Here is a 15,888-nt window from a genome sequence, read left to right on the forward strand (position 1 = left end):
AAAATCAATGTAATAGATAAATGTTTGATTAATTTGATTAAAAAAAAAAGTAAACCAAATTACCAGTGCCAAAAATTTAAAGGGTGAATTCACCATCAATGAAGAATAAATTAAAGCTATATAATTAGGAAATATTTTGCCCAACTGAATATCAACAAACATAAAAATTTAAGTGAAATGGATAAATATTACAAAAATATTAATTGCCCAGATTAACAAGAGAGAATATAAAGTACTTACTTAATCTTACCCTAGAAAATAAAATTGAACCAGCCATCAATGAACTCTCTAAGAAAAAAATTCTTTAAAGACTAGAACAAATGTATACATATATTGGATTTAAGATATATTTTAACATATTTAGCATGTTTTGGACTACCTGCCATCTAGAGGATGGGGAAGAAGGGGAAATTGTGGAACAGAGGTTTTGCAAGGGTCAATGCTGAAAAATTACCCCTGCATATGTTTTGTAAATAAAAAGCTTTAATTAAAAAGGGAGGGGGGGAAGACTAGAACGATTTACAAGTGAATCTTACCAAACATTGAAAGAACAATTAATTCCAATACTCCACAAACTTTTCCAAAAAAAGAAGAGTACTACCAAATATGTTAATAATACCCAACCAAGAAAAGTCAAAACAGAAAAAGAAATTATAAATCAACTATAGATCAATGAATATTAATACAAAATTTTAAATAAAGTATTAGCCAAGATATTACAGCAATTTTTCATCAAGATAAGATACCATGACCATACCAGGAATGCAGGTTTGGTTCAATACGAGGAAAACTATGGGCTGAATTGACCATATCAATAACAAAACTAATAGAAATCATATGATTATCTAATAGGTACCAAAACGTCTTTTGAAAAAATACAGCACCAATTCTGATTAAAAACATTAGAGAGCATAGTAATAAACAGAGATTTTCTTTAAAGTGTAAATAATATCTATCTAAAATGATTAACAAGCCTTATCTGTAATGGGAATAAGCTAGAAGCACTTTCAAAAGGATCAGGGGTAAGAAAAGGATGCCCATTATCAACGCTATTATTCAATATTGTTCTAGAAATGTTACATCTAGCAATAAGAAAAATTAAATAAATCAAAGGAATTAGAATAGACAATGAAGAAATAAAAATATCACCTTTAGAAAACCCTATAGCATCAACTAAAAAAAAATTGAAATAATTAACTTTAGCAAAGTCGCAGGATATAAAATAAAGTCACATATAGGTTTAGCATCAGCATTTCTATATATTACCAAGAAAGTCCAGCAGCAAGTAGAAAGAGAAATTCCATTTAAAATATCAATGGATAATATAAAATATTTGGGAGTCTGCCTGCCAAGACAAACCTAGGAAATATATAAACATAATTACAAAAGACTTTTCATATAAAGTCAGATATAAACAATTGGAAAAATATCAGTTACTCATGGGTATGCTCAGGTAATATAGTAAAAAATAACAATTCTATCTAAATTAATTGACTTATTCAGTGCCATACAAATCAAACTACCAAAAATTATTTTATTGTTAGAAACAACAAAATTCATATGGAAGAACAAAAGGTTGAGAATATCAAGGGAATTAATGAAAAAAAAAAGTAAAGGAAGGTTGCCTAGTAATACTCAATCTAATACTATATTATAAAGCAATAATAAGCAAAATTCTTTGGTTATGGCTAAGAAATAGAGTGGTGGATCAGTGGAAGAGATTAGGTATACAAGACAGTAGTAAATGTAACAATCTACTGTTTGATAAACCCAAATATTCTGACTTTTGCAGTAAAAATTCACTGACAAAAGCTGTTGGGAAAACCGGGAAATAGTATGGTAGAAACTAGACATTGATCAACATCTCATACCATATACCAAGATATGGTGTCAAAATGTGACACCATAAGCAAATTTAGAGAGAAAAAAATAGTTTGTCAAATCTATGGAGAAGGGAAGCAAGACAAAGCAAGAGATAGAAAACATTTATCAAACTCAAAATGGATGATTTACATTAAGTTGAAAAGGTTTTGTAGAAAGAACATCAATACAACCAAGATTAGAAGAAAAGAAGAAAACAGGAAACAATTTTTCCAGCAAATGTCACTGATAAAGGCTTCATTTATCAGTATATAGAGAACTGATTCAAATTTATGAGAATTATAATGGTTCTCAATTGGCAAATGGTCAAAAGATATGAATAGGCTGTTTTTAGATGAAGAAATTAAAGCTACTTATAATTCATAGGAAAAATGCTCTATCTACCTATTAGAGAAATGTAAATTAAAACAACTCCAATATACTACCTCACACATAACAGAAAAGGAAAGTGATAAATGATGATGATGTGGGAAAATTGTGTCACTGTTGGTGATGTTGTGAACTGATTCAGTTACTCTGGAGAGTAATTTGGAATTACCACCCAAAGCAAAGAACCATATACCCTTTGATCCAGAAATACTATCACTAGGTTTATATTCTAAGGAGATTATTTAAAAAAGGGAAAAGTATATATATGTACAAAAATATTTATTAAAGCAGCTTTTTTGTGGTGACAAAGAATTGGAAACTGACATGATGTCTATCAACTGAAGAATACTAAACAAGGTGCCATAAAAAATCTAAATTAGGATGTTGTCAGAATAACCTAGAAAGATTTATATGAACTCATGCAAAGTTAAGTGAGCAGAACCAGGGGTTAATTGACTTTTCTAGGGTCACATAGCTAGTGACTGTTAAGTGTCTGAGGCTGGATTTCAACTCAGGTCCTCCTGCTCTATCCACTGTGTTGTCTAGCTGCACTGAAACATGGAGTTTGAATACAAATCAAAGCATACTATTTTTGGGACTACTTTTGTGTAGGTGTGAGTGTGTGTGTGTGTGTTTTCCCTTTTGTTCTATTTAGTCTGTTACAACATGAATAAAGTGGCAATATGTTATCACTGCACATATATCAACTATATCACAATACTGCTGATTTGGAGAGAGGAAAATTTGGAACTCAAAAACTTATTTAAAAATAAATATTGAAAACTATCTTTACATGTAATTAGGAAAAAATGCTACTTACAAAAAATAGAATTATTAAAATATTATCCAATTAGGAATCCATAATTCACTAGAAACTTCAGGAAATTTAATTTTTTAAATACCCCTTAAGATTTTTCTCTTTATCTTTATCTAAAGCCTGTACTTGAAATAAACACTGCTAACTACAGGCTGAAAATTTAATAAAAATCTATGGGGATCTGACTTTAAAATGGGTCCTTTGGTAAAAGATTTGAAATTTATCAAAAAAGACATATAAGCTAGGGTTGAATGTGCTTGTCTAAATCAACATTCACTCAATTATTATGTCATTATATGTGTGATATTGTTAGGGCCCCCTAGGGCCTTGTGCTTACAGATAAGTGAGGCCTATTCTGACCAGCAGAAATTCAAGGCCTAATAATGCAGAGATAGTGAGTAATGAAGAGACAGGGAGCAGAGGTGGTGCAAAAACTCTGTTTGTTCCAGCTTCTACCAGCCAGTTTTAAAGCCTTAGTTACATCAGCAAAGCAAGAGCTCTCTAAGCCAGTCAGACTAAACTACCAGGGACTATCATGCCCATCACGCCCATCTCAGACCTGCCATGTAGTCTACAGGGGTGGGGCTCCTTCCTCCTCAGCACCATCTTGTTCAACCCTTACAGCAATGTCCTCATAATATATGTGATATAAATCAATTATGACATTGACATATTTGCAAACTTCAAATACAAATTGAAAAACCAAAAACTAAACATTTAAAATTAAATGTTAAAAGAAACCAGAAAAGACTTACATGAAGCGATATTGGGTGAAGTGAGAAGAACCAGGAGAACATTGTACCCAATAACAGCAAATTTATGTGATGATCAACTCTGCTAGATTTAGCTCTTCTCAGCAATACAGTGAAGGAAAGCAATTTGATAGACTTAGGATAGAAAATGCCATTTGCATCCAGGGAGAGATCTATGGAGACTGAATACAGCTTGAAGGATACTATTTTCACTATTTTTTTGTTTGTCTTTTCATGGTTTTTCTCTTTTATTCTAATTTTTCTTTCACAAGATGACTAATATGAAAATATGTTTTAAATGATTATATATGTATGACCTATACCAGACTGCTTACGGTCTTGGGGAGGAGGGTGGTAAGGGAGGGAGAAAAAAATTTGCAACTCAAAATCTTACAAAAATGAATGTTGAAAACTATCTTATTTTTGCTTTTGTTTTTGTTTTTATTTCTTTTTATTTAAGCTTTTTATTTTCAAAACATATGTAAGATATACTTTAACATATTTAATATGTATTGGACTACCTGCCATCTAGGGGAAGGGGTGGGGGGAAGGAAGAGAAAAGTTGGAACAGAAGGTTTTGCAAGGGGTCAATGCTGAAAAATTACCCATGCATATGTTTTGTAAATAAAGAGCTATAATTTTTAAAAATGCAAGGATAATTTTTCAACATTGACCTTTGAAAAAACCTTATATTACAATTTTCTCTCATTCCCCCCCCAAGGTGGCAAGTAATACAATATATGTTAAACATGGTTAAAATATATGTAAATCGAATATAGACACGCATATTTATACAATTATCTTGCTGCACAAGAAAAATCTGATCAAAAAGGAAGAAAAATGAGAAAGAAAATAAAATTCAAGCAAACAACAACAAAAGAAGTGAAAACGCTATGTTGTGATCTCAGTTCCCACAGTTCTCTCTCTAGGTGCAGATGGCTCTTTTCATCACAAAAGCTTTGGAACTGACCTGAATCATCTCATTGTTGACAAGAGCCACATCCATCAGAACTGATCATCATACAATCTTGCTGTTGCCATGTACAATAATCTCTGGTTCTGCTCATTTAACTTGGCATCAGTTCACTTAGCGTAAGTCTCTCCAGGCCTCTCTGAAATCATCATGATGATTGCTTTTTATAGAACAATAATATTCCATAACATTCATATGCCATAACTTATTCAGCCATTCTCCAACTGATGGGCATCCACTCAATCTTCCAGTTACGTATGTACAAAGGGCTGCCAGAACATTTTTGCACATGTTAGTCCCTTTCTGTTCTTTAAGATCTCTTTGTGATACAAGTCCAGTAGAAACACTGCTGGCTCAAAGGGTATGCCTAGTTTGATAATTTTTTAAGTACAGTTCCAAATTGCTCTCCAGAATGGTTGAATCAGTTCACAATTCCACAACAATGCATTAGTATCCAAGTTTTCCCACATCCCTTCCAACATTCATCATGATCTTTTCCTGTCATCTTAGCCAATCTGAGAGGTGTGTACCTTGGAGTTGTCTTAATTTGCATTTCCCTGATCAATAGTGATTTAGAGGACCTTTTCATATGACTAGAGATGGTTTAAATTTCTTCATTTGAAAATTGTCTGTTCAAATCCTTTGACCATTTATTAATTGGAGAATGGCTTGAATTATTATAAATTTGAGTCAAATGTCTATATATTTTAGAAATGAGGCTTTTATCAGATCCTTTGGATGTAAAAATGTTTTCCCAGTTTATTGTTCCTCTTCTAATCTTGTCTGCATGAGTTTTGTTTGTACAAAAATGTTTTAACATAATATAATCAAAATTATCTATTTTGTGACCAATAATGATCTCCAATACTTCTTTGATCATAAATTCCTTCCTCCTCCACAGATCTGAGAGGTAAACTATCTTTTGTTCTTCTAATTTCCTTATTATATCACTCTTTATGTCTAGATGATGAACCCATTTTGGCCTTATCTTGGGGTAAGGTGTTAGGTGTGGGTCAATGTCTACTTTCTGCCATACTAATTTCTAGTTTTCCCAGCAGTTTTTGTCAAACAGTGAGTTCTTATCCCAAAAGCTGGGGTCTTTGGGTTTGTCAAAGATGAGATTGCTATAGTTATTGATTATTTTGTCCTATAAACCTAACCTATTCCATTGATCAACTAGTCTATTTCTTAACCAATACCAAATGGTTTTAATGGCTGCTGCTTTACAACATAGTTTTAGGTCTGGTACAGCTAGTCCACCATAATTTGCATTTTTTTTTCATTAATTCCCTTGAAATTCTTGACCTTTTGTTCTTCCAGATGAACTTTGTCATTATTTTTTCTAGATCTGTAAAATAATTTCTTAGGAATTTGATTGGTATGACACTAAATAAATACATTAATTTAGGTAATATTGTCATCTTAATTATATTTGCTTGACCTACCCATGAGCACTTAATATTTTTCCAATTGATCAGCTCTGACCTTATTCATTTGGAAAGTGTTTTGTAGTTGTGTTCATATAGGTCCTGACTTTGCCTTGACAGATAGACTCTCAAATATTTTATATTATCGCCAGTTTCTTTAATAACTATGAGCAAGAGAGAAATACATAAAAGGATTTACTATAGATTGAGTTTGTATAAGATCTAATCTAGAAATTATAGACTGATCTTGTTTAGCTTTTGATGGCCAAGTTACTTTTTGCCTGTTTTGGTGAAGTTTTTTTTTTTTTTATTAAAGCTTTTTATTTTTCAAAATATATGCGTGAACAATTCTTCAACATTAGCCCTTGCAAAACCCTATGTTCCCATTTCGCCCCTCCCCCATGCCCTTCCCTAGAGGGCAAGTAGACCAATATATGTTAAACATGGTAGAAATATGTTAAATCCAATATATGCATACATATTTATACAATTATCATGCTGCACAAGAGAAAAAGTGAAGCAAAATAAAATGAAAGCAAATAACAAAAAGAGTGAGAATGCTATGTTGTGCACCACACTCAGTTCCCACAGTCCTCTCTCTGGATGTAGATGGCTCTCTTCATCACTGAACAATAGGAACTGGTTTGAATCATCTCATTGTTGAAGAGAGACACATATATCAGAATTGATCATTGTATAGTCTTGTTGTTGCCATGTATAATGATCTCCTGGTCTGGCTCATTTCACTCAGCATCAGTTCATGTAAGTCTCTCCAGGCTTCTCTGAAATCATCTTCTTGGTCATTTCTTATAGAACAATAATATTCCATAACATTCATATACCACAATTTATTCAGCCATTCTCCAATTGATGGGCATCCACTTAGTTTCTAGTTTCTTGACACTACAAAAAGGGCTGCCACAAATATTTTTGCACATATAGGTCCCTTTCCCTTCTTTGAGATCTCTTTGGGATATAAGCCCAGTAGAAACACTGCTGGATCAAAGGGTATGCATAGTTTAATAACTTTTTGAGCATAGTTCCAAATTGCTCTTCAGAATGATGGGATCCTTTCACAGTTCCACCAACAATGTATCAGTGTCCCAGTTTTCTCCTATCCCCTCCAACATTCATCATTATCTTTTCCTGTCATCTTAGCCAATCTGAAAAGTGTGTAGTGGTACCTCAGAGGTGTCTTAATTTGCATTTCCCTGATCAATAGTGATTTAGAGCACCTTTTCATATGATTAGAAAGTTTCAATTTCTTCATCTGAAAATTGTCTGTTCATATCCTTTGACCATTTATTAATTGGAGAATGGCTTGAATTCTGGTAAATTTGAGTCAGTTCTCTATATATTTTAGAAATGAGACCTTTCCCAATTTATTGCTTACCTTCTAATCTTGTCTGCATTAGTTTTGTTTGTATAAAACCTTTTTAGCTTAATATAATCAAAATTATCTGTTTTGTGATCAATAATGATCTCCAGTACTTCTTTGGTCTCAAATTCCTTCCTCCTCCACAAATCTGAGTAGTAAACTATCTTTTGTTCTTCTAATTTCCTTATTATATCACTCTTTATGTCTAGATCATGAACCCATTTTGGCTTTAGCTTGGTATGAGGTGTTAGGTGTGGGTCTATGTCTACTTTCTGCCATACTAGTTTCTAATTTTCCCAGCAGTTTTTATCAAACACTGAATTCTTATCTCAAAAGCTCGCGTCTTTGGGTTTCTCAAATACTAGATTGCTATATTGACTATTTTGTCCTGTGAACCTAATCTATTCCACTGATCGACTACTCTATTTCTTAGCCAGTACCAAATGGTTTCAATTACTGCTGCTTTATAACATGGTTTTAGGTCTGGTCCAGCTAGTACCATTTTTTTTCATTAATTCCCTTGAAATTCTTGACCTTTTCTTCTTTCAGATGAATTTTGTTGTTATTTTTTCTATTTTTTCTAGGTCATTAAAATAGTTTTTTGGGAGTCTGGTATAGCACTAAATAAATAGATAAGATGGTATTGTCATCTTTATTATATTCACCTGACCTATCCAGGAGCACTTGATATTTTTACAGTTGTTTAGAGCTGGCATTATTTGTGTGGAAAGTATTTTGTAGTTTTCCTCATAGTTCCTGACTTCCCCTTGGCAGATAAATTCCCAAATATTTTATACTATTGACAGTTATTTTAAATGGAATTTCTCTTTGTATCTGTTGCTGTTGGATTTTGTTAGTGATGTGTTAGGGACAATGAAGCATTGCTCTCTCTGAGATATGTAATGTAGCCTGTGTGCCACATCACCCAGTAGGGTGGGCCCAGAAGGTAAAAAGGGGCTTGGCCTCTGAGGCAGGAGGTTGTATCTTGCAGGTGTTAAAGGAACTGCTAATAGATTCCTTGATGTGGTGAAGGGCATGTCCTCTTGCTATATCTCCACCTGGGCAGAATTAACTCCAGGTTTCTCCCTTCTGTGGCTCCACCTATGCAGTACTGAGTGGGCTGGGCATGAGGTAATCCTGGAAGAGAGGAAGTATAAATAGCCAGATTTGAGCCAAACTCAGGAAACACACATGCACACTTGCTCTTGCTTCCTGCTATCTCCACTACGAGAATGACTAAATAAAGATAGGCTGTTTGCATCTCAAGATCAGCTCATCTCCATGTGTATCGGGGTGGGCTTTGAAGACTGGTGAGTGTGGCCCTGGCAGCCTAGGATAGTGCTTGGACAGACCAGCACAAATGGCGCCTATACATGGGGCAGGATTAAGACCAGGGTTCCCGTGAGTCAGCTGGTCTGATCATGGGAAGGGAGATGAGATCTTGAGACTGGTAATGCAGTAAGGAAGATGGGACAGGTTTTTGTTAGGGTCCCCAGATCAGGAGGTGCTGGAGAAAGAAGTTTATAGAATAATAAAGCAAGCAGGATGTGATGTCACAGGAAGAGGCAGTGGGAAAAAAGCAGGAAATGGAAATGATGAAACAGGAGAAGGCAGGGATAAGATGAGGAACAAGGAAGTAAACAGAGGGAGGTATGAAAAAACAGACAGGACCACGGGAGGAGGCAGGGATAAGAAGAAGGAGAAGGTGAACAGAGGGAAGGTTGCCTCTGCCTCTGAGGCATGGCCTACTCCCCCACCTTCCCTGAGGAGGAATGCTTCCTGCTCCTTATGCGCCCCCTTGTGGAGGCTTTGGAGGTTTATAAACAGAATTAAGACATATTTTACAGAAGGCAGCGAATGAAGGGGACCAGGAAGCAAGGATTTGGCTACATGCTTGTCCTGTGTTTGATGGTCTCCAGAGAAGGATGTGGGCCCCATTAGAGTGGAAGAAATTTAAGGAACTGAAAGAGGTAACACTTACAAGATTGACTTTCCATATAATAAGGAGCTGCTGGCTCTCCTAGCCTCCAACAGTATACTAACCTCAATGATTGGAAGACTATTGCTAAAATCTGCCTTACACCTGGGGAGTCTCTGTAATGGATGACTGTTTGCAGACTAAACATAAAACTTTGTAAGAGACATGCAAAGCTGTGCCCCTCAAGGTGATTTTCACAAAATAGTAGGAGTTGGAAGGTATAAAAGAAATGAGGATCAAAGGCAATATGATGCAGCAGTATATGCAGCTGTGTCCCAGTGTGTGCAATGAGAATTTAGCAAAATTCAATCTTCTGGAAAGCAGAGACCCTCAGTGACAAAGATTAAACAGGGCCCAGATGAACTTTTCCTTGATTTTGTGGCGCCCTACAGGTGGCTGTTGAGAGGTTAGTAGGTAAAGGAGAAGCAGCTGGTCTTCTCATCCAGAAATTAGCTAAGGAGAAAGCTAACAACCCCTGCCAAAAAGCCATGCTCTCCTTAGATGGGGATGCAAGCCTTGAGGAGATGATAAAAAGATGTGAAAATGTTGGCTCCAGTGCCTTTCAAATGAATGTTCTGGCAGCTGCTATTTCTAAAGGCATCAGGGAGGGAATGAAAGTTAGGGAAATCAAGATATGTTATCAATGTGAGAAGACTGGTCGCTTCAGGGCCCAGTGCTGTGAGGCAGGTAGGGGAACTCATCCAAAAGTGATATGCCATAATTACAATAAACCAGGACATTATGCAAAGGAGTGCCGCAAAAATAATTTGGGAATGGGGTAAGGGGCTCCTCAAGTGCCTTGCAACACGCTTATCAGATGGAGGAAAGGCATTCTCCAGCGGACTCAATCAGGATTACAGCAGGAGTACTTCTGGCTTCTGCCAGGTGGTTCAGGTTTCCCCTTTGCAGTGAGGGGAGTTTCCAAATTGACCCCAGACATACAACCTTAGTACTAGCAACTTAGCTAGATCCAACCTTAAAAGCAATACTTGTGGTAGGCTTGACATTTCATACCTCTGTTACATAGTCCACACCACAATAATTACAAAAGAACAATCTCAATCTATGGTGACTAATCCACATGACACACCAGCATTTTTAGATAAGGGCACGCCCTCTCTTAGATGGACCAGACTGTGATATTAATTGGATGCAGCATATAGATCAAGGAAAGCCTTGGACCAATATATATGTTAAAGGAAAACCATTTAAAGGGCTACTTGACACAGGAGTTGACAGGTCTGTTATCTCACAGCTCTTCTGGCCCCACTTCTGGCTACAATGGTTAATGGGGTGGGAGGAGCACAGCAGGCATGGATTCCAGCAGAAGACCTGCCCTGGCAGTTTGCAGACAAACAGGGGATATTCAGACCACTTGTGGTTACAGGTCTCAGGTAGAGAATGGGGTAGAGAATGGCCACCTTCCTCACCACATTCGCCATTAAACATGTTATAGGGAGTCCCTATAATCCACAGGGTCAGGCCCTAGGAGAACAGGCCCATCTCATTCTAAAGGCCACCCTTGTTAAACAGAAAGGAGGAGGAAGTAAACAGAACCCCCAATGGCCCACACAGGCAGATGTGGATAAGGCCTTATATACTTCCAAGTTTTTGTGCCTGGATAGGGATACTGGCCTCTATCCAGGAATGATACATTGGCCATAATCCTATAGACAGGACAGAAAACTAGGTCTTATGAAAATAGCACTTAAAGCACCAGAGAACATTCAAAAGGTCCTTTGGAAGGACGAGGAAGGACATCGGCAAGATCCATCCTTAGCACTTTGGAGAGGGCCAGGATATTTATGTCTTGCAGATCCTGATGGGAGAACAAGGAGAGTTGCTTCTGATCTTATTGGGAATGGTTCTAGTTTATCCCCATTACATATGATGCTTATTGATGGTTTTAAATAGATGCTACTGATTATTTTAAGGAAAAGTCCATTTATTCCTATACTCTCAATTGTTTTTATTAGGAATGGATATTGAATTTTATCAAATACTTTTTCTGCATCTATTGAGATGGTTTTTGTTAATTTGGTTATTGATATAGTCAATTATGGTAATAGTTTTCCTAATATTGAGCCAGCCCTGAATTCTTGCATACTTGGTCATAGTGTATTATCCTGGGGATGATTTTCTGTAATCTTTTTGTTAATATTTTATTTAAGATTTTAGCACCAATATTCATTAGGGAGATTGGTCTATAATTTTCTTTCTCTGTTTTCATCCTACCTGGTTTAGGTATCAGTACCATGTCTGTGTCATAACAGGAATTTGGTAGGACTCCTTCATTCCCTATTTTCTCAAATAGTTTATATAACATTGGAATTAATTGTTCTTTAAATGTTTGGTAGAATTCACATGTAAATTCATCTGGTCCTGGGGATTTTTTTCTTAGGGAGTTGATTAATAGCTTGTTCTATTTCTTTTTCTGAAATGGGACTATTTAAGCAATTTACTTCCTCCTCTGTTAATCTAGAAAGACTATATTTTTGAAGGTAGCCATCCATTTCACTTAGGTTATCAAATTTATTGGCAACAATAAACAATTAATTCCAATGCTGGTTCAATCCACTCTTTGCAGATGATATGATGGTATACTTAGAAACCCCAGAGAGTCTACTAAAAAGCTATTAGAAATAATTTACACCTTTAGCAAAGTTTCAGGATACAAAATAAATCCACATAAGTCATCAGCATTCTTATATGTCACTAACAAAATCCTACAGTTAGAGTTACAAAGAGAAATTCCATTTAAAGTAACTGCCTATAGTATAAAATATTTGGGAATCTATCTGCCAAGGGAAAGTCAGGACCTATACGAGCAAAACTACAAAACACTTTCCACACAAATAAAGTCAGATCTAACCAATTGGAAAAGTATTAAGTATTCTTGGATAGGTCAAGCAAATATAATAAAGATGACAATACTACCTAAACTAATCTATTTATTTAGTGCTATACCAATCAGACTCCCTCCAAAAAAACATTTTAATGGCCTAGAAAAAAATAACAGCAAAATTCATTTGGAAGAACAAAAGGTCAAGACTTTCAAGAGAACTAATGAAAAAAAATCAAATGAAGGTGGCCTAGCTGTACCAGATGTCAAACTATATTACCAATACCAAAACCATTTGGTATTGGCTAAGAAATAGACTAGTTGATCAGTGGAATAGGTTAGGTTCACAGGATAAAAAAATAAGGTAAATGGTCAAAGGATATGAACAGATGATTTTTAGATGAAGAAATTGTAACTATTTCTAGTCATATGAAAAGATGCTCCAAGGCATTATTAATCAGATAAATGCAAATTAAGACAACTCTGACATACTACTACACACCTGTCAGATTGGCTAGGATGACAGGAAAAGATAATGCAGAATGTTGGAGGGGATGTGGGAAAACAGGGACACATACATTGTTGGTGGAATTGTGAATACATCCAGCCATTCTGGAGAGCAATTTGGAACTATGCTCAAAAAGTTATCAAACTGTGCATACCCTTTGACCCAGCAGTGTTACTACTGGGCTTATATCCCAAAGAAATCTTTAAAAAGGGAAAGAGACCTGTATGTGCATGAATGTTTGTGGCAGTTCTCTTTGTAGTGGCCAGAAACTGGAAACTGAGTGGATGCCCATCAACTGGAGAATGGCTGAATAAATTGTGGCATATGAATATTATGGAATATTATTGCTCTGTAAGAAATGACCAACAGGATGATTTCAGAAAGGCCTGGAGAGACTTACACGAACTGATGCTGAGTGAAATGAGCAGGACCAGGAGATCATTATACACTTCAACAACAATACTATACAATGATCAATTCTGATGGATGTGGCTCTCTTCAACAATAAGATGAAACAAATCAGTTCCATTTTTTGAATAATGAATAGAACCAGCTACACCCAGCAAAAGAACTCTGGGAAATGAGTGTGAACCACTATATAGTATTTCCAATTCCTCTATTTTTGTCCTCCTGCATTTTTTATTTCCTTCACAGGTTAAGTGTACATTATTTCAAAGTCTGATTCTTCTTGTGCAGCAAAATAAATGTATAGATATGTATACATATATTATATTTAACATATACTTTAGCATATTTAACATGTATTGGTCTGCCTGTAATCTGGGAGAGGGGGTGAAGGGAAGGAGGGGAAAAATTGGAACAAAAGGTTTTGCATTATGTTTCTTGATCAGCAGAATGATTTTAGAGAGGCTTGGAAAGACCTACATGAATTGATGCAAAGTGAAATGAGAAGAACCAGGAGATCATTATAAACAACAACAAGAAGTCTATATGATGATCAATTCTGATGGGCGTGGCTTTCTTCAACAATGACATAATTCTAACCAGTTCCACTTGTGAAGTGATGAAGAGAGCCATCTACACCCAGAGAGAGAACCGTGGGAACAGAATGTGGAACACAACATAGCATTCTCACTCTGTCTGTTGTTATTTGCTTGTATTTTGTTTTCTTTCTCAGTTTTTCTTTTTCTTCCTTGTTGAGCTGATTTTTCTTGTGCAACAAGATAACTGTATAAATATGTATACATATATTGGATCTAACAAGTATTTCAACATATTTAACATGTACTGGACTACCTACCAGCTAGGGAAGGAGGTGGGGGAAGGAGGGGATAATTTACAACAAAAAGTTATGCAAGAGTCAGCATTGGAAAAATTACACGTGCATATGCTTTGTAAATAAAAAGCATTAATAATTTTTTTAAAAAAGAATATGGGTTTCTTGCACAAATGGAAAACATTCATGAAACAGCTCAAGTAAATTGTCCTTTCTCAACTCTGGCCCCCAAACTCTTTTCTCATTGTGAATGCACAGCCCTAAGTGCCTTATTTTAAACCAAAGAAAAATATCTTGAAAAAATCCAGGAATATTGGAAACAAAAAAGAATTAAAGAAAGAACAAGGGAAGAGCATAAAGCTATCTTAGGACAGCGAATGAACATTTCTTAGGAAATGCATTGAATCCTGTTTAAATCTACTCTGCTTATTGATTTTTGGCTCAAGGTAGCAAGAAATGTGAATTTCTTCATTTTATTCTATTCATTCAATGAATTTTATTCACTCAAAGTTGCTTTCTATATGTAATGGAAAGATGTTAATTGACTTGTACTCAATAAGACACTGAAGAATACAAAATTCTTGTAGAAATGGGAACCATACCTGAAACAGCTCAAGTGTATTGGCCTTTCTCAATTCTATGTCCAAAAAGTATTTTCTAATTCAGAATGCTCTCCCTTGAGTGCCTTATTTCAAAGCAAAGAAAAATAACTTGGAAGAAGCAAGGTGTATTAAAATCAAGATAAATTCAAGAAAGAACATGGCAAGAACAAGAGGTATATAGGTAAAACTGCTAAGGAAGATTTCTCAGAAAATGCATTGAATCCTGTTTATATATGTTCTGCTTGTTTACATTTGTTCAAGAAAACAAGAAATGAAAAATTCGCATTGTTATGATTTTCATTGAAAAAATGAAACTTGAGACTTTTTGTTCTAAAACAAAATGGACTTGTCAAAGTTTCAGAAAAAAAATTCCTGAAAGAAGAGTCATTTTGAGAATTTGGAATTGAAGACACTGAGAAAGCCATTTGAAAAGGTGAGTTCTGTACCTATGTTCCACCAAAGACAAAGATGATACAGTTTTACTGAACATGTGCATTCATGGAAAAAGGGTATTCCAGGTAGAATAACAGAAGGACAATGTGATACTAGATCTTTTAAAAAGTATATCCAAACAAGGAACAGAATGGAGGAAAATATTAAGAATATGATGGCTTGGTCCAAAATGGCCATTTTCTGAGTATTCATTCAATGTCACATCTTAGATGTAATGGAAAGGATGTTTCTTGATTTGTTCTCAATGAGACACTGAAGAATATGGATTTCTTGTAGAAATGGAAAACATTGATGAAACAGCTGAAGTGAATTAGCCCGTCTTGGCTCTGGCCCAAAAAGTCTTTTCTCATTATGAATGCACTGTCCTCAGTGCCTTATTTCAAACCAAAGAAAAATACCCTGAAAGAATCCAGGAATATTGGAACCAAAAAAGAATTAAAGAACAAGGCAAGAGCATAAGGCTACATTAGGACAGCGCATAACCTTTTTTTAGGAAATGCATTGAATCCCATTTCAATCTACGTCACTTGCTGAAATGGGAACCATTCCTGAAACAGCTCGAGTGTATTGGCCTTTCTCAACTCTTTTCCAAAAAGTATTTTCTAATTCAGAATGCACTACCTTGGGTGCCTTATTTCAAACCAAAGTAAAATAGCTTAGAAAAAAGGCAG

The sequence above is a fragment of the Sarcophilus harrisii genome, chromosome X, assembly GCF_902635505.1.
Source record: "Sarcophilus harrisii chromosome X, mSarHar1.11, whole genome shotgun sequence".
Lineage (NCBI taxonomy): Eukaryota > Metazoa > Chordata > Mammalia > Dasyuromorphia > Dasyuridae > Sarcophilus > Sarcophilus harrisii.